Genomic DNA, 20,844 nt, shown 5'->3' on the forward strand with positions numbered 1-20,844 from the left:
CCGCCATATGTATCATCAAACTATTTTGCATTTCCAAAATAGCGAATTTTAAGGAATAAATAGCGATTCTTTACCATTCCTAATTTGCGATGAGCAAATTGCTAATTGCAAATTACCCATTCATTTCCATGGGCCAGGAGGCCCATAGGAATGAAGGTGCAATTTGCGATTAGCAATTAGCTCATCGCAAATTAGGAATTTTTCCAAAGGTGCAGGGGTGTCTCAGGAACACCCTGCTGCACCCCTGAAAAAGAAATTTGGGGGCATATGGCACACATAAATTTTAACAACATTCCTTTACCTCAAAAACGATTTTCAAGTCATAATTTGAAAACACTGCCCACGGGGAAATGACTTAAAATGTCCTTAAGACACATGAAAGTGTTTTTTTAAAGCCTTTGCACGTTTTTGGGTCACTTTTAACATGGCTATGTAACTCAAACAGTCAAAATCTAAATTTACCATGCACAGGTGGGACCATATTTACAAGGAATGTGCCCCACGGGGAAAGGTCTTTTAATGTAATATGGGAAAAATGACATCAGAGACACTGAAATGCCTTATAAAGAAGCATACACCATTATATCCTTGTCATAAATTTACAAACCATTCCTTTTCCCCAAAAACGATTTTCAAATCATAATTTGAAAACACTGCACATGGGGAAATGACTTAAAATGTCCTTAAGACACATGAAAGCGTTTTTTGATTGCCTTTCCAGCATGGTTGGGTCACTTTTAACATGGCTATGTAACACAAACATTCAAAATCTAAATTTGCCATGCACAGGTGGGAGCATATTTACAAGGAATGTGCCCCACGGGGAAAGGTCTTTTAATGTAATATGGGAAAAATGACATCAGAGACACTGAAATGCCTTATAAAGAAGCATACACCATTATGTCCTTGTCATAAATTTAAAAACCATTCCTTTTCCCCAAAAACGATTTTCAAATCATAATTTCAAAACACTGCACATGGAGAAATGACTTAAAATGTACTTAAGACACATGAACGCGTTTTTTGATTGCCTTTCCAGCATGGTTGTGTCACTTTTAACATGGCTATGTAACGCAAACATTCAAAATCTAAATTTGCCATGCACAGGTGGGAGCATATTTACAAGCAATTTGCTCCACAGAGAAAGGTCTTACATTAAAATGGGAAAAATAACATCAGAGACACTCAATTGCCTTATAAAGAAGCATACACCATTATGTCCTTGTCATAAATATTATAACCATTCATTTTCCTCAAAAACGATTTTCAAGTCATAATTTGAAAAGACTCCACAGCTCCTATGCACAATAACACCCTGTCAGTACTAATACTTCACATTTTCTCCAATTACATTTTCTCAAAGAAACAAAATCTATTTGTAAAACACTTGAGACAAAGCAACATTTGAAAAACACAACTTTCTTCATAATTTTCTCCTTAAAGCACACTATTCTCTATCTAAATTAAAGAAATCTTTTCTCACCTTAGCAAATACTTTGAGTTTCAAAACAGTCTCAGAAACACACCAATTTGTCTTCAGCAGAGCAAAAGGTATGCACCCCAGAGTCTGCAGCTATCAAAAGCACAGAAATGCTGTAATTCTTCACACATATCTCTCATGTCACCCAATCAAAACTCTTCCCTCACTTTTTTTCAAATCAAAACCCTTCCCCCCTCTGCCCTTTCTGCCTTTTTTGCATAGCAACCACCTCCTTGAAGGCCTCTGGTGTTTGCAAGTTCACACAACAATGTTGCAATTGAACTCTGAACTCTCAGTGCACCTCATATCCAGTGCATTCTTTCATTTAATGATTTTTTCTTGACCACTCAAAATACATCTTTCAAAGAACTCATCCATGCACCCTAACTTTCTGTTTTCAGCAATCAAAATCCACCAATCACTGTTACTGCTTCATTAACACAGAAACTCCACAGTTTTTTTCATTTTAAACTCTTATTTTTTCAACTGCCATTTCATTGCCACACTTCATCTGACTGCAGGAGAACCTTCTCTCACCATGTTTTCTGTCTGGATTGTTGGACATAGTTACATCTATTGGGCTCAGAGGTATGCTGAGAACAGGAATTTACCTAACCTCAATTTACAAGATGTGGAAATTAAGTGGTTTGGCCACAGAGGATTAAAATGTCACCAATTGATACCATTGGTGAAAACCTTTATGCATTTGCCAAAACCTGACCTGTTAATTGTGCACTGTGGAGGTAATGATTTGGGCACTTTGACTGGGGTAGGTCTGGAAATGCTTTTAAAGGACACCTTTGAGCAATTAATGGCACTTTTTCCTCAGACTGCCTTGGTATATTCAAATATATGCCAAAGACAGAAATGGAGGTGGTCAAACCAATTTTGTCCACAAATTGAGAAGTCGAGGAAGCATGTAAACAAATCTGTTTCAGCTTACATGAGAGACCATGGAATGGGCTCCCTGTACAACAATAACTTGCGTTACTACATGCAAGATATCTACAGAGGAGATGGAGTTCACTTCTCAGATGAGGGCAACAGAATTTTCATTCTGAATTTAAGACTGTGCATTGGTACCTACTTATAAGTACCTAAATGTACCATAAACCCAAAAGCTCTTCTCAGAGCTACCCTACATCTGATCACTCACAATTATTATTTTACTCTAACATTTTTCACTAATTTTCAACAAAGTACGCTCCCTGGGGCGCTACCCGGTACGCGAACCGGGAGCTAACCTCGCTAAATTTTAAAAAAAATGTTTTTTTTTCGCACATATGGGCCTCCTCAGCCACCCTCAGAAAACCTAGGGGTCAAGATAAGTCTACCGTGCCCCCTTCTACCCATTCTGAACATTATTTGCCCTCCATCTTGTATCTTAATTCGACCGAAACACAAAATGGTGGACTCCCGTAACGCTTAAGGTTCGCGTACCGGGGCGCTCGCCAGTTCGCGTACCGGGTCGCTCCCTGGGAAGCGCACCATCAAAAAAGGTGGGAAAGTAGTTTACAGAAAAGCGACTGGAGACAATTTCACCAAATATAGATTAGCTCATACTACATACCAATGCCTACCATTTTCACAAATTTGATTGAAATTCCATTTAACCATTTAGCCTGTAGACCTCTCTAAATACCCTGAGGTAAATTACTTCACAAAACACATCTGAAGTGTTGGAATTGACAACCAATTAAAATGTTACTTTCATTTTCTACTTTTTTTTACCTGACATTTGATTGGCTATGTACCTGAATATATATAAAGGAAGAGAGAGAAACACAGCCATTTTGACTACTACTTCCAGAACTACATTGCAAGATCATTTTCACTCACAACTTAAACTTGTTTTTAGAAGGTGAGATATTATTTTATAAATTTGAAAACATTTTCAGATAGTTATATACTATCCCTCTGTAAGAGTTAGACATTGAGAAAGGCTTCTTTATTATAATTATGGATTGATTTAGGTTTCTGTGGTATAATTATGAATTTACTTAGGCTTCTTCACAGGCACTTTTTAATAGTACTACTTCACGCCTGAAACCATACAGTGCCCATAGATTACTTCTCTGTTATAAACTCACAAGTACCTGTCTGAACTTAAACCCAACAGTGCCCTATCTCTACTGATATATTTATTTTTTATGCAAATTACAGCAATAAAATGGAAGGTGAGCAGAATGTTTCCTTCGAAATTGTTCTGGAGAACAACACAGAAAAAGATATTGAGGACAATGATGACTCAGATTTCATGGATGAATCACGGGACCATGAATTAGTTCAATGTGTAGAATCTGTGGATCATTTACTTCATTATGATGACGGTCAAATGTGGGAACTTATGTTCACTCAACAAGAGGACATATCGGACAGTCAAATGCTAGACGTTCTATTAAATTTTGAAAAACAATCCGAAAAATAAAATTGTATGTAATATTAAAAAATTGTTTGAGTCTTTAATCATTTTTATATGTAATTCATAAACTAGTTAAATGTTAGAAATGTTATTAAATTTTCAAACACAATCACAATAATAAATAATTGCTTAAAAAATAAAAAAATTAAAAAATAATCAACAAAACCAACAATCAATTAACATACAGTATTTGAAAAGTCTATCATTCTTTTTTCCTTATAGTACGCTGCCCAGAACGCTTCCCGGTTCGCGAACCGGGCGCTACCCACGCAAAAAAACAATTTTTTTTTTATTTTTTTTTGCCCCGCGGGGCCCTTTTAAAGCCTCCACATTAAACCTAGGGGGTCAGGGAGGATCTACTATGCCCCCTTATGGTCATTTCCCCCTTTGTTTTGGCCTCCTCTTATCTCTCAATCCTACCGAGAGACAAGATAGCGGCCGCTCCGGACTGTTTAGAATGTTGACAGACACCGGAGAGCCAATCAGCTTCGCTACGCGAAGTTCCGTTACGCGTAAAGTCCGCGAACCGGAGCGCTGCCCGGTCCGCTGTTACAGATATATATCTTTTTTTGAACGTTAATTTCTCAAAATCCACTGAAGCACATATATTGAGACCTAGCAAAGGCACATCGGGCTACCAGTCCCTACAATTTTGCCAAGTTTCGTGGAAATCCATTCAGCCGTTCGGGCTAAAAGTGAGGCCAACCGCCCTATGGAAAACTCAATGTTAAAAACACGTTTTGGGACCCCCCTTTTTTCTCGGCCACCCCTTGACGAACCCCCCCCAAATTTCCAGGGGCTGCTCAGAAACAAAATGTTCCATTTTCCAGAAAATTTCAGCCAATTCCGTCCACAAACACCAAAGTTATTAGACATAGAATTTTCAAAAATCCCATAGGGAAAAAATCCTAACTATATATACCTACTGGCGACCGCCAGTAGGTAATATATATATATATATATATATATATGTATATATATATATATATATATATATTCACTGAAAAAACCATAGGTTTCACACCAGTTATAGTTAGCTGGTCACTTTACTCATACAAAACCTTTGAAATTCCACCGTTATAGTTAGTTCAGCTAACTATAACTCGCGCGCCCGCAATGCACTGCTGATGACGTCACATATTACATCACTCATGACATGGTCAGTGACATCACTCATGACATCACTGTTGACATCTCAAATGACATCACTGATGACATCATCCAGTGGATGTGTGTCTTTCTGAAAAATAAATATTTTTTATATATGTATATCTAAAGGTCGATGGAAGAATAAAGTAAGTGTCTAAATGGATGACTTTTTTGTAAAATTGATTGTATAACTGACTGATTAATTGTATCTTAGTGAATACATGGGTTAGTGAGTAATGTTTAAATATGTAAATATCTGTATCAGTCTCACACATTTTTTGAATAAGTGGCTGCATGGGTTGGTGAGTAACTTCATGAGTGTCTATATAGGTTATTGGTTGGTTTTTTGAGTATCGGTATGAGTATCTGAGTGTTTATATGGTTTGGTGGGGGATATTACTTAGCACATAGATACATTATTGAGTGACTCACTGTTTATATGTGTTTTGAAGACAGCATGTGTGCAGGACTGTATGGGTGAATGAGTGTGTGTATAGGTGTGTTAGTGAGTGAATCACTGTCTCAATACTGTCTTTATGACTAAGTACATATGTGTTAACCTACTAGGTGTGAGTATTGGTGTATATAAATGAGTATATATGAGAGTTAAAGATTTGAAGAGTTCATGTATAACTAAGTATGTGTTTCTATTAGTGATTGTTTAAGAGAGACAGTATGTGTATGTTTGTGTGTATAGCTGTATATGCAAGTAAATGGATGTTTGATAGTTTATTTGCATGTGTGAGTATGTGTGTAAGTAACTCTATGGATGAGTATCGGTGTGTAACAGGATGTATAGGTGTATAAGTACATATGATTATTGAGTACATGTATGAGTGACTATATAGAACTGTTGGTAAATGAGTGGATGTGGAAGTAGGTATTGGAATAGGTTGTTGTAACTGGAATTGGTATCTCCATTTTCTTGAAGAATTTGGTTTTTATTTTTTAATGTGTGTATCAAAGGTTATATTAGAGTGAGAGGAGGTCTGCCACTCTTTCACAAGGATGATGTCATCAGTGATGTCATTTGAGATGTCATCAGTGATGTCATGAGTGATGTCACTGACCATGTCATGAGTAATGTAATATGTGACGTCATCAGCAGTGCATTGCGGGCGCGCGAGTTATAGTTAGCTGAACTAACTATAACGGGGGAATTTCAAAGGTTTTGTATGAGTAAAATGACCAGCTAACTATAACTGGTGTGAAACCTATGGTTTTTTCAGTGAATTTCAAACGTTTTTAAAATGCTAATTCCTAACTATAACGTGTGTGAAACCTATGGTTTTTTCAGTGAATTTCAAAGGTTTTTAAAATGCTAATTCCTAAATATAACGTGTGTGAAACCTATAGTTTTTTCAGTGAATTTCAAAGGTTTTTAAAATGCTAATTCCTTACTATAACGTGTGTGAAACCTATGGTTTTTTCAGTGAATTTGCAAGGTTTTTTAAATGGTAATTCCTAAATATAACGTGGCTGAAACCTATGGTTTTTTCAGTGAATTTCAATGGTTTTGTAAATGATAATCTTTAAATGTATTAATTGTTATATTTTTATACTGATTTACTACATTATTTTAAATTATTTATTGTTAGATATTTAATTTTTTTAAATTACATTACATATTTTGAATATAAATTGAAAACAAAATGTTTTTACACCTCTCTGCAAAGGCAGCCTCCTGGTGCGTTTGCAGAGGGGGAACTAATTCCCCTTGCATACTAGGGGTCCCTTGGGGCCAAATAGCCCACCTGGAACCTCCAGTATGCGCCAGGGGGTTGCATTGCAGAGAGGTGTAATGAGGCTATGCCCCTTTTTACACCTCTCTGCAATGCAGCCCCCTGGCGTGTTTGCAGAGGGGGAACTAATTCCCCTTGCATACTGGGGGTCCCTGGGGGCCAACTAGCCCACCTGGAACCTCCAGTATGCGTCAGGGGGCTGCATTGCAGAGAGGTGAAATGAGGCTATGCCCCTTTTTACACCTCTCTGCAACGCAGCCCCCTGGCGCGTTTGCAGAGGGGGAACTAATTCCCCTTGCATACTGGGGGTCCCTGGGGGCCAACTAGCCCACCAGGAACCTCTAGTATGCGCCAGGGGGCTGTGTTGCTTTGCCCCGGGGGCGGCGGTCCCCAGGGCAGTGTGGGGGGGGATTGGGCCCCCTCCCACACTTCTTTATCACTATGCCCCGTGATTTAGTCCCCCTGGGGGGTAATTTGAAAAAAAACAGACCGGGTTTTTAAAAAACATTTTTTGGGCCTTGGGGGGCCTTGGGGGTCCTTGTGGGACCACCTGGGCAGGCCTAGGGGGTCAGGGTGTTTCTACCCTGCCCCCTTTATGTGTTCTACACGTTTTTTTTCTGATTTCTTGTGCCTCGGTCTACCGAGCACAAGATGGCTGCCAGCACTTCCTGGTTTGAAGTGTTGAAAGCCAATGAGCATGCAGCTCGTACTCAGAAAGGTTTAGAACTCAAAAAGGGGGCAGGGTAGAAGCACCCTGACCCCCTAGGCCTGCTCAGGGAGTCCCACAAGGACCCCCAAGGCCCCCAAAAAATGTACGCGCATCCCACTATTTTAAAGAAAATTTTTTAAAACATGTGGGCCTTGGGGGTCCTTGTGGGACCCCCTGAGCAGGCCTAGGGGGTCAAGGTGCTTCTACCCTACCCCCTTTTTGAGTTCTACACATTTGTTTTTCTGCTTTCTTGTGCCTCAGTCTACCGAGGCACAAGATGGCTGCCAACAATTTCTGTTTTGGAGTGTTGACAGACAGTGGCAGCCAATCAGCATGCAGCTCGTGCACGCGAAGGTACGCGTACGGTACGCGTATGGTATGCGTACGGTGCGCTTTTGATTTTCTCAGGATCTACTGGAGGGATTTACACCATTTAAGCAAAAGTGTGATCTGCGAATCAGGCTCTACCATTTTGCCAAATTTCTTGTAATTCCGTTCAGCCGTTCGGGCTGCAACAGTGTCTAAACGTCCTAAGGAAAATACCATGGGGAAAACATGTTTTGGGACCCCCCTTTTTCTCAGCCCCCACTTGATGAATCCCCCCAAAACTTTCAGGGAAGGAGCAGTGTGCAGCGGGCCATCTTCTTTGAGAAATTCGAAAAGATTCATCAACCGGCGCCAAAGTTATTCCCAATAGAATGTTGCGGATTTCCTATGGAAACTAGGTCCTAACTCTAACTACCTACTGGCGACCGCCAGTAGGTTTTATATATATATATTACCTACTGGCGGTCGCCAGTAGGTAGTTATAGTTAGGACCTAGTTTCCATAGGAAATCGTCAACATTCTATTTGAATTACCTTTGGCCCTGGTGGATGAATCTTTGCGAATTTCTCAAAGAAGATGGCTCGGTCCGCTGCGCTCCTTCCCTGAAAATTTGGGGGGGATTGGTGAAGTGGGGGCTGAGATAAAAGGGGGTCCCAAAACGTGTTTTCTCCATGTTATTTTCCATAGGACGTTTAGACACGGCTACAGGTCGAACGGCTGAATGGATTTATAAGAAATTTGGCAAAACTGTAGAGTCCGGCTCGCAGATTACGCTTTTTGTGGAATGGTGTAAATCCGTTCAGTAGTTGCTGAGAAAATTAAAGTTAAAGTCAATTATATATCTATAAGCGCGGACGGGTGCGCGCACTCGAGCGGCTGCGCGCGAGCGGAATTTTTTTTTCTGCGTGACGTCTGTTAACATTCGATTCGTAGGAAATCAGGAAGTGTTGACCGCCATTTTGTCACTGCGAGTAAATATATTGTCATTTCAAAGCGTTGGAACATGGAAAGGGGAGAAGGTAGAGGTTGTTTTGCTGCGTAGGTTTTCTCAGGGTGTGCAGTAAGGTCCTTAAAGGCGAAAATATAAATATATTTTTTTCGAAAAAAAGTTGCGGGGTGCGCGCACTCGGGCGCGCACACCTATTTACAAGAGTGTGAAAATGGAGATAAATCAGAAGTTTGAGTGCTTTGATATAAGGTGGCTCTGAAAAGAGCCCTTGTGTTTATTGAGTTGTTTCTGCATTTATAAGTAAGTACCGATGCAGAGTCTGATGTTGCAGAGGAAGATATTGTTTCCCTCATCCGTGAAATGAACACCATCTGTCCTATAGATGTCTTGCATGTGGTAACGCAAGTTGTTGTGGTAAATAGAACCCATGCTATAATCGCTGAGGAAAGCAGAAACAGATTTATTAACATGTCTCCTTGCTTTCTCAATTTGTGCACAATGTTGATTGGACCAATTCCATTTCTGTCTTTGGCATATATTGGAATATACCAAGGCAGTTCGAGGAAAAAGTGTCATCAATTGTCTAAAGGTGTCTTTTAGAAGCATTTCCAGACCTACCCCAGTCAATGTGCCTAGATCGTTCCCACCACAGTGCACAATTATAAGGTCTAGTTCTGGGAGATGCATAAAAGTTTTCACCAATGGTATTAATTGGTGACATCTTAATCCTCTTTGCCCAATCCACGTTATCTGCACATTTGGTAAATCAAGGTTGGAAATTCGTCTGCTTGCTGCATATTTTCCACTCCAGTGAATATAGCTGTGTCCTAAAAGCCAAACCTTCATTTTCAAGGCAGATGCAGTCGTGCTCCGATGGGTTGTGGAAGTGGAATGGCAGTTAGAAGCTGAAATTCAGGATAAAAAAAATGGATGAGGCTTGGTGTGGTTGAAAAACAAAAGATGATTGGTTGATTCTAATACGTGAAGATTGAAGACTACGTTGCATGTTAATGTTATGTAAAAGAAAAAGTAGTATTGGGTGTGAAAAAAATGACATGTAACAGAGCTGTGGATAGGCAGGTGTTTCTGGAGGGAAAACAGTGTTGTTAGTTTGCTGTAGAACGTTGAGATATGAACTTTTGACCTGTGCCTTCAGCCAGGTGCAGAATGAGGTGTTACCATGGAAACAGCCAGAGATGGCAGTGGGTGATGGGTGACTTTTATGTGACATTGAAAATATTGTGAGGGACAACCAACTGAAATGTGAATTTGAATACAAAATTTTGCGGGAGGAAATATGATTGGCTGAAGAGACATATATGAGTCTGTATTGACTGGATATCTGTGCCATTGAATTTTGGTTGCAGTGATAGCAGCATAATTGAGACTTCTGTCAAACGAATATCTATTTTGTGACTGTCACTGTTGTACATCGTACAAAGCATTGGTAAAGGTAAGTCTGTAACTGTTTGTTTTGTCATGTACTGTAAAAGAAAGGGTTCACGGGCTGTTATAGGCCTGTGGGTTCTAGTATGAGTAAATCAGGTCGACAAAAAGAAAATATTAAGTTAGTACAGCTGAAGTTACGTGGAACTCATGAATACTGTTTCAATATACAATCATTTTAGTTGAGATTATGGATTAAAAGAGAGAACGTGTATATTTGAAATGTTTATTCAGAAATGCACTGTTTTCAAGGCAAGTTTCTTATCTAATACGAGTGCAGACATTGTAAAAAACAAAGTAATCGGTATAGCCACTAGTACATAAAATACAAACGGTATAGTTGATGAAAAATGAATATGGTTTAGCAAAATTAATTATACACTCTTATGAGGAAGTATATTGGGGCAGATTTATGAAGGCCTTGCGCCGCCGGTGCGTTACTTTTAACATAAATAAGGCTCATTATATGTTAATAAATGGATGAAGGTCTCTGGCCTTTCAGTTTAGGAACGATACATGAAAATGCTAGTGGTTAGACCAGTGTTTCCCAAACTGTGGTCCGCGGACCCCCAGGGGTCCTTGACCCATTCTCAGGGGGTCCGCAGGCAGCAGTTTTAAAAGCACTTCAAAGTTCCTTGCAGAATTATCAATTTTGGAGCAACAATAAAAGTGTCAAGATAACACCAGTGATTAATGTACCTGCTGGAGAGAGGAGAGTTTTGTCCAGTGGCAACTTCAACTTATCTAATGTAGCACAGAGGGTTACTGCAAGGAATATGTACCATGTATTTAATTTAAAAAAATGTTATATGCATAGGTCAGTGGGTTACTTACTGCTTTTGTAAGTAACTTATTTTTCTTCCCAGATTGTCGTATCCTTGTGCATAATAAGGTCTTCATTTACTATTCTTTGAAAGCTAATAAAATTCAATCTGTAATGATAACTGTGTTGTAGACAGCACCATTGTTTCCCAAAAACCTTTGGGGGAGAGCATTCCAAAGCACCCTCTGTAGTGGTCAGGCTCACTCATTGCACTTGGTATGCACCGTATGGGGACTGGTCTGAAAACATTTTCTAGGGCTGCTTTTGGTTTCCAGACTGGCCCTTGAGGAGCAGGAGCCTCGAACAGCAAAATAAAACCAGCCATGTAAAGGTTTGTCACTGGGATGCAGCACCAATCTTCCCATTAAATTATTTAGTTTTTTGTAAATTCACAGAAGTGGAGGAGCGTGTTGTTATCCTCCTTGGCTTAATGACACGGTCCACCACTTCGGAAACGAGGGTTTTGGCCATATTTACAAGAATATGGTGCAGCACTGTGTTTCCCCCTGCGCTTGCGCTACACTTAGCAGGGTAGCGGCAATGCAGGCACCATAGTGCAAGTGTGACTGCGTGCAGGGGAAGATTGTTTATGTACAGGAAGATCCTCCTTCCTGAACATAAAAAATCCAAGGCGTTTTGCTTTTTCCATGTGTACTGCATAAGGCAGCACACATGAAAAAAGCAAAATCGAGGAGAAATAAAGCATTTATCCTCGTTTCGTCAAGTTAAGTCCAGGTGTTTCCTGGTTTTAATTATGGCGCAGTCTCCTATTTACGCTGCCCTTGTAAATAGGAGGCAGCGTTAAAAAATCAATGGCTGTTGCAGTGGAACGCCCATCGCAACACCCACTGCCCACCTCTTTCACGTTAAGTATTGCATGAAAGTGGTTCTTATTTGCAAAGCAGCGTTAAGCCATAGTAAGTGGCTCAACGGTGCCTTGTACATAGGGCGAAACCCATATCGCCACGGGAATATCGCAAAAAGTGACGTTCCCATGGAGATAGGGGTTTGTAAATCTGCCCCAAAAATTGTTAGTAATTCGAGTTTTTCTTTTGTGTACACCTGAAACAATTTCCCTGAGATATGTGGCATACAAGGTAAAACAGAACACCGGGACCTTTATCGATTGCCTTATGTTGCACAAAAGAAAAAAATACACGTAACAGACTTGGATCATTTACATTTTCACTATTTCTGGGCACTTTGATTTTTGACCTTTCAGTAACCGACTTGCTTTATTTCGCCTGTATTTTACGTAGATCGGAAACAATGGCTATGTATTCGAACTTACCAATTCAAGAGCTACTATTATATTTGGTTTTCACAAAATCTTTATTCAAAAATGATGACGCACAAATGCAGGCATACAACCACGTAAGTGATGACGCACAAATGCAGGCCTAAAACTACGTGGGCCAGCCACGGAGCAGACTGGGGCTGTACAAGAGGGCATATTTATCTGAGGAAAACATAACTGAGTCGGTGGTCATTTTATTTCATCAAGGTACGATAAGTGCAATAGAATCATATCGAAAATTCATTGTGGGCAAGTACCATCAGTGTTGAAAAATCGACCTTTCAATAATACTGTAATTAATGATGCGTCAGAACTTAATATCAATTCATTGTCCGAATGTTCAAGCAATACTCAACCCCTCCCGCCATGTGCTTCAAGAACTGCATCCATATTTCATGATCTGAAGTCTGAACATCCGGAACACAACGGGGAATTGCGAGTTTCGTTTATATCGGCGCCATTTTGGGTGGGGTCAGGCGGGCCCAAGTATAGTCAAAATGTCTCCACCAACTCGGGGTTGGACCAGAATCTCTTTCGGCAGTCCAGAAGTTCCGTTAAGGGGCAACAGAAGGGACCGGTGACATGAACCATCAATCAAAGAAAAGGGAGGGGCAACAATCTTTCCTACCGGGTCATACTGATGTTCCACCGGAACCGATCAAATCAGTAGTCTGCAGGATTTTTGGTCATTCAAACTGAGGCTGGCGTCAGCATGAGAGCGCCAACGTCTCGTGGCTACGCTTTGGTCGTTCTGCGGGCAATCATGGCAGTCCTTTTCCATCGGGGGCGGTCGGAGGCCCGCGGAGGCCGAGGGCCCTCCGCAGCTCTCGTAGAATCTTCAAAGTTGAGGAGAACGCCTCTGGACAGGTGTCTTCCATTCAGAAAATATTGTTGGCAGCATTTTGAAAGGAAAGACAGGGGCCCATTTTCTGGTTAACAGGCAACCAGGCCAACTTTTCACGCCAGGCCCATTCCTGCAAAGTCGACCGCCATTTTTAGGAGATCTGCAACCACCGGCAGTCACTGGGTTGCAGGAGCAGATGGACTCAAGCCTGTCGGGCGAAGCATCGTTGCACCGCCACAGTGGACGAGACCCTGCTGGGTGAGTGGAGCGTTGCTGTACCGCAACAGTGGGCGAGTCCTTTGCTGGGCTCGTGGAGCATCCCTATACCGCCAGAGTATGCGAACCCTTTGCTGGGCTCGTGGAGCGTCCCTATATCGCCACAGTGGACGAACCCTTTGCCGGGTGCGTGGATCGTTGGGGGTGCAGCTGAGGGGCCTCCACCTGGGGAGGTGGGAGAGGCTCGTCCGCGCCGCCTCTCCCTTCCAGTGCACCCCACGGCGTCTTGCTGACATTTGTTATGGCCGGACCAGGCGATGAAGAGAGGGGGGGGGTCAGAGGCATATGCAAGACATCCCCCCCTTGTGGCCTGCAGGGCGCCGAAAAAAGAAGAGAATGGGAAGACAACTACAACTCGGGTAGGGCCCATGCCTTTTTTTGATCGATGGCGGCCGGCCGCTCTTTGCCACGGCCCCAGGAACGGATCCCTTGGTTCATCCTGGGGACAGGCCTTGGCGCGTGGTGTCGCCTCCGGACTATTCGCGTAATGGTTCTCCACCCCAGGCCGTTGCCGACGGCTTTTGTAGACTTTCTGACGCTCAAAAACCCTACTAGAAAGCAGCCCAAAAGTAGCCCAACATTGCTACTTTGGGGAAGGAGGGACAGGGACGGCGTCAAGTAGACGGCGAAATGCATTGTGGGTTTGTTGCTGTGGCCGTTTGTCATGTAAATAGTTGTTTTAATATATTTTTGTTCAAGAATAAAAACGTTTTAACCTGTTATTTTGCTGTCGTGTGGTATATTTCTAATATTCGTCGCTCTGATGTCGTTTCCCCTCCCAAATGTAACATGTGATTGTAATCTACAGCCGGACATTCCGACAGGACATGAGAGCAAAAGGGGGGGGGTCAGATCTGAAGTTGGGCAGGCGATAAGATCACGTTTTGCTATGTGGGGCTATCTATGTTCGTGATGGGGCCTAAAAGGGGGCAAGATGGCGGGGCCACTGTGCCGTGACTTTCGCTTTTACTCCAACAGTGGTGAGGGTGAACACAAATGAACGCCGCTTATGTACATATACATTTTCATTTTCTACACCACATGAAACCTGCGTCAGGTTTCATATAGGCGTTTTGTTGCAGGGTGGGCATTCATTTGCATGAAAGCCCTGTAAAACTAACACAGTGAAATTTAGAAGATTTCACTGAGTCAGCTTTATAGCATTGCTGAATCAAATCCTTACGCCTGTTTGAAACAGGCATAAGGAGTGATGCACCATGCAATGTGTGGCTTGCTCCTGTGCATTGCAGTAGACATGTCGCGCTTACGACGTGATTCCTGCAATGTGCTGCTTTTGCGGCACATATGCGTGACGCATCTGTGTTGTTTTTGCTCAATGGTGCTCCACATTGTAAATGCGGCACACCATGGGTGGCAGAGCAGCGGTGCACATTAACTGGTGCATCTCTGGGGATGCGCCAGTTAACATAAATCTGCCCCTTTACATTTAAGTATGAGCAGGGGACACAGAGTTGGTGAGGCTTATCCAAGGTTAAAAAGAGATGAGTCCTGTTCACTGAAAACTTGGACATAGGACTCACCTCCTCAGCATCGCTGGACATGGCTAAATAATAGCTGCAAAATGTTACTCTTGTTAAACAATTTTACTATTATAGTGTCTGAGATTTGTCTCTTACTCTGCAACATCTCATTGTTGTTCTCTTTCTTTAAAGATAACGACAACATTAACCATGAGTGATAATGAGCAATCCGTTGATCTCGATCTTATCGTTGAACTTGTCATTGAAACATCAGTGGAAGTGGATCCCTTAGATGATTTAAATCCTGAGGATGATGAAGAACATGATGAGGATGCCGATTTGTCAGAATTGTATGACATAGGGTGGGAAGCTGACGTGCTTCAGCATATGGAACTATAAACATTTATTTTTTAAATTTACTGGAAATAAAAAGTGAAAATGTAAACCGTTTCATTTAAAATTAAACATAACTTGAAAAACAGGTTATGTGTAGTGTCTTTAATAAAATAGTCAAATATGCTCATAAAAATATTTCTAAACCAATGAAAAGCTTTATTAACAAGTCACATGACCTGTTATGCTTACGTTACGCGCTCCGCGCCGCTCCCCGGATTGCTTCCGGGAAGCTGCGCTACGCTCCTCGCGCACCGGAGGACTTCCGGGTGCGCTAACGCGGCGTGTCATATGACGCATTATGCAACAACGCGATACGTCGTTGGGGCTCCACCGGAACTGATTGAATTGGTAGTCTACAGTGTTTCTGGATGTTTCAGACTGAAGCTGGCGTTAGCATGAGAGCACCCCGTGGCTACGTCGTGGCCATTCTGCGAGCAATCATGGCAGAAGCTTCCCACCGGAACTCTGCGGGAGTCGGGGGCCCCGGTGACTCTTGTAGAATCTTCAAGGCTGATGGGACGCTTTTGGGAATGGGGCCCATGCCGTAGCAGTGAAGCGTTCGAGTTCCAGGGTTGTCCAGAGCCATCCTTGCAGGCCAGGCCCAAGTCTGTGTAGCCGACCGCCATTTCCTGAGCTCCGTGGCAGCCGCCTGTCGCTGTACTGCAAGAGTGGGTGCAATTCAGCCGGATGGCGGGCGAGACGCTGTAATAGCAAGAGCAGGCGTAATTGAGCTGGCCGAGCGAGGCAATGTGCCGCAGGAGCGGGCGCAACTCAGCTTGTCGAGTGAAGCGCTTGGGTGCAGCTGAGAAACCTCCACCTGGGGAGGTGGGGGAGGCTCGTTCGCGCCGCCTCTCCCTTCCAGTGCACCCCACGCCGTCTCCTGGTGCAGGTATATGTGATGGTTGGACCAGGGCACCGCAGGACGTGTCTTCAGGTCAAACGGATTGTGGGACAAGGTCCAGAATGGAAAAGTCACCAAAAGGCTAAAAGTTCCGCCGGACCCCGGGAGCCGGCCGCCTATGTCGAGTGAAGTGCTGGGGTGCAGCTGAGAAACTTCCACCTGGGGAGGTGGGGGAGGTTCGTTCGCGCCGCCTCTCCCTTCCAGTGCACCCCACGCCGTCTCCTGGCGCAGGTATATGTGATGGTTGGACCAGGGCACCGCAGGACGTGTCTTTAGGGGTGTAGCTGAGAAACCTCCACCTGGGGAGGTGGGGGAGGCTCGTTCGCGCCGCCTCTCCCTTCCAGTGCACCCCACGCCATCTCCTGGCGCAGGTATATGTGATGGTTGGACCAGGGCACCGCAGGACGTGTCTTTAGGTCAAACCCTCAACTATGGCACCCAACATCCAGGACTTATGACATTTGTGGAAGGCTGTGACATCGAAGCATCTCAGGGACCAAGCATATGCAGAGTCCTTTCTACAGCCTCTGCGTTCCTTCTTACCTAGTTATGGTTTTTTCACTGCCACTCCAGGCTTTTAGTCTGTGGATGGCAAACTATGAACCTACACTCACCTATGAAAATCTTACTATTGATGCTTGACTGAGGACAAGGAGATCAGTGAAGCGCTGGGGTGTAGCTGAGAAACCTCCACCTGGGGAGGTGGGGGAGGCTCGTTCGCGCCGCCTCTCCCTTCCAGTGCACCCCACGCCGTCTCCTGGCAGAGATGTTGCAGCAGGCTGGTCTCACCGGCAAGGCTCCCCTCCGTCAGCAGCGATCATTGGCGCTGTGGTTGCGGCCGGAGGCCCCGCATAGTCAACGCCCCGGCCTCTCCATCTCGTAGGCCGCAGAGTAGTCGGGGAGAAATCCCGGGAATGGCGGCATGTATTTGGATCGATGTTGCAGCAGGCTGCCATGTAAATAGTTATTTAATTAAACGTTTTACCATGTTACTTTGTTGGTGTGTTGTATATATTTATAATATTTGCATAGGGTTTCTCGTTATTTTGGGCGGGGTGGGCGGCGGAGCAAATTCACTGAAAAACCTATAGGTTATAGACCATATATAGTTAAATATCTCAAGTCCTTCTGTGCACTCGATGGAGATACAGGTCGTCGATCAGAAAATGTGCTGGCCACCTCTAATGGTAATAGCGTGGCCAGGGCTTTTGTCGATGCCTCTGCAAATTGCACAGGGTGCACTTGTTTGACATGCCGCACCATGGTATGTATGGAAAAGGAATATTTTTTTGTTGGATTTCCTCTTGAGAGAACCTTATTGCATATCGTGCAGGTAACTTTTGGCGCATTAACTTTCTTTTGTTCTTCAGGATAAGTGAAAAATTGCCAAATAAAAGATTCCTTTTTTCTTTTTAAAGGTAGTCGCTCATTTCCTTCAGATTCGGAAGATGAATGCGGGGCGGCAGCCATTTCACCAAAGTCTTCCGAAGGATGTTGAACGTTGTTCTCTTTTGAGAGTACAAAAGATAGTGAGTGAAGTGGGTGGAGTCCTCCGTGTAAATTGCAGAATAGAAACTATTAAGAACCAATTGGAAGTGTTGTTTTCAAGTCACATGACTTCACGTGCACGTCTCAGGACGTGTACGCGGTGATAGTATCTGGTCACGTACGCCATTTGGAAGTAGCGGTCTAATTCAGCGAAGTTTCAAAACGTGAAAAGAAGTCAATTCAAACATATTCGGATTTAATATATCTTTTGAGCTCGATTCAAGCATACAATTGTTAAAGTATAAAACCTTTTATATATTTTTTTTAAATACCAAGGTGTGTACATTCGGTAACACACGAAAGTTTAAAAAGACATTCGGCTCCATTTAATGAAAATTTTCATAATATTAAAAAAGAAGCCTAGGTTTAGTCTCTTTGACGTATTATAAGTTCTTTGATGGGTCTATGAAGAAATTCAATAAGTTCAGATTGCAAAGTTTTCACGAAATATATAGGCGGGTGCGCGCAGTCGGTCGCGCACGAAAGCTTGGAAATGCGCTATCCATTTTATTGAGAACTGTTGCCGAGAGTGCGCACACCGGGTCGTGCACGAAAGTTTAGAAAGGCTATTTTTATTTATAGACAAATTTTAATGCGTTGAAAAAAAGGCAAGGTACAGACTTTCTAATTCTGTATCGCTTTACAAGGAGTCTCTATGCAACTTGAACAGTGAAGAAAACGGATTTTTTCCGAAAAAAATATTGCCAGAACTTTATTGACAAAAGTATAGGTTGCATACACGAGATATTTCTGAATTAGCATTTTAAAAACCAATGAAATTCACTGAAAAAACTATAGGTTTTACACACGTTATAGTTAGGAACTAGCATTTACAAAACCTATGAAATTCACTGAAAAAACCATAGGTTTGACACCAGTTATAGTTAGCTGGAAATTTTACTGATATAAAACCAATGAAATTCCACGTTATAGTTAGTTGGACTCACTATAACTTGCGCGTGTAATGCACTGCTGATGACGTCACATATTACATCACTCATGACATCACTGATGACACCATCCTTGTGACACAGTGACAGACCTCCTTTCACTGTAATCTAACCCTTGAAACACATATTCAAAAATAGAAACTAAAATTTTCAAAAAAATGGAGATACCCATACCAGTTACAACAACCAATTCAATAATTACACCATCTATATACACATGCACTAATTCACCAACAGTTCTATATATTCACTCATACATATATTCACTAATCATATGTAGTGATACACCTACACATCCTGTTACACACCGACAGTCATCCAAAAGTTATTCACACACATACTCACACATGCAAATAAACTATTGAACATCCATTTATTTGCATAAACAGCTATACACACACTACTACTTTACTTCTAAGGAAACTTACACATACTTACTCTCTTAAAAAATCACTTATAGAAACACATACTAATTTAAACAGGAACTCTTACAATCCCTCACTCTCACATATACTCATTTATATACATCAATATTCACATATACTACATTAAAACATATGTAGTTACTGATAAAGACACTAATAAGACAGTCATTCACTCACTAACACAGACATATGCACACTAATCCACCCATACAGTCCTGCACATATGCTGTCTTCAAAACACATTCAAACAGAGACTCAGTCATTCTTGCATCTATGTAGTAAGTAATACTCCCACCAAACCATGCAAACACTCATACTGATACTAAGAAAAACATGTAATAACCTATATACATACACATGTACCTACTCATCAACCCATGGAGCCACTTATACACAAAGTGAAACACTAATACATATATTTAAATATTTAAGCATTACTCAGTAATATATGTATTTACTAAGATATTCAATAATATATACATATATAACACATATTTATTTTTCAGAAAGACACACATTCACTGGATGGTGTCATCAGTGATGTCATGAGTGATGTAATATGTGACGTCATCAGCAGTGCATTACACGCGCAAGTTATAGTGAGTCCAACTAACTATAACGTGGAATTTCATTGGTTTTATATCAGTAAAATTTCCAGCTAACTATAACTGGTGTCAAACCTATGGTTTTTTCAGTGAATTTCATAGGTTTTGTAAATGCTAGTTCCTAACTATAACGTGTGTAAAACCTATGGTTTTTTTCAGTGAATATATATATATGTATATATATATATATATATATATTACCTACTGGCGGTCGCCAGTAGGTATATATAGTTAGGATTTTTTCTCTATGGGATTTTTGAAAATTCTATGTCTAATAACTTTGGCGTTTGTGGACGGAATTGGCTGAAATTTTCAGGAAAATGGAACATTCTGTTTCTGAGCAGCCCCTGAAAATTTGGGGGGGGTTCGTCAAGGGGGGGCCGAGAACAAAAGGGGGGTCCCAAAACGTGTTTTTAACATTGAGTTTTCCATAGGGCGGTTGGCCTCACTTTTAGCCCGAACGGCTGAATGGATTTGCACGAAACTTGGCAAAATTGTAGGGACTGGTAGCCCGATGTGCCTTTTGTAGGTCTCAATATATATGCTCCAGTGGATTTTGAGAAATTAACGTTTAAAAAAAGATATATATCTGTAACAGCGGACCGGGCAGCGCTCCAGGACGCGTACTTTTCGCGCAACGGAGCTTTGTGAAGCGAAGCTGATTGGTTCTCCGGCGTCTGTCAACATTCCAAACAGTCCGTAGCGGCCGCCATCTTGTCTCTCGGTAGGATCGAGAGACAAGAGGAGGCCAAAGCGAAGGGGCAAATGACCATAAGGGGGAATAGTAGATCCTCGCTGACCCCCTACGTTTGATGTGGAGGTTTTAAAAGGGCTCCGCGGGGCAAAAAAAAACCAAAATAATAATAATCGAACGGCTGAATGGATTTGCACGAAACTTGGCAAAATATTAGGGACTGGTAGCCCGATGTGCCTTTGCTAGGTCTCAATATATGTGCTCCAGTGGATTTTGAGAAATTAACGTTCAAAAAAAGATATATATCTGTAACAGCGCTCCGCTTCGCGTACTTTTCGCGTTACGGAGCTTTGCGAAGCTGATTGGTTCTCCGGCGTCTG

The sequence above is a fragment of the Lissotriton helveticus genome, chromosome 4_1 (assembly GCF_964261635.1).
Source record: "Lissotriton helveticus chromosome 4_1, aLisHel1.1, whole genome shotgun sequence".
NCBI lineage: Eukaryota > Metazoa > Chordata > Amphibia > Caudata > Salamandridae > Lissotriton > Lissotriton helveticus.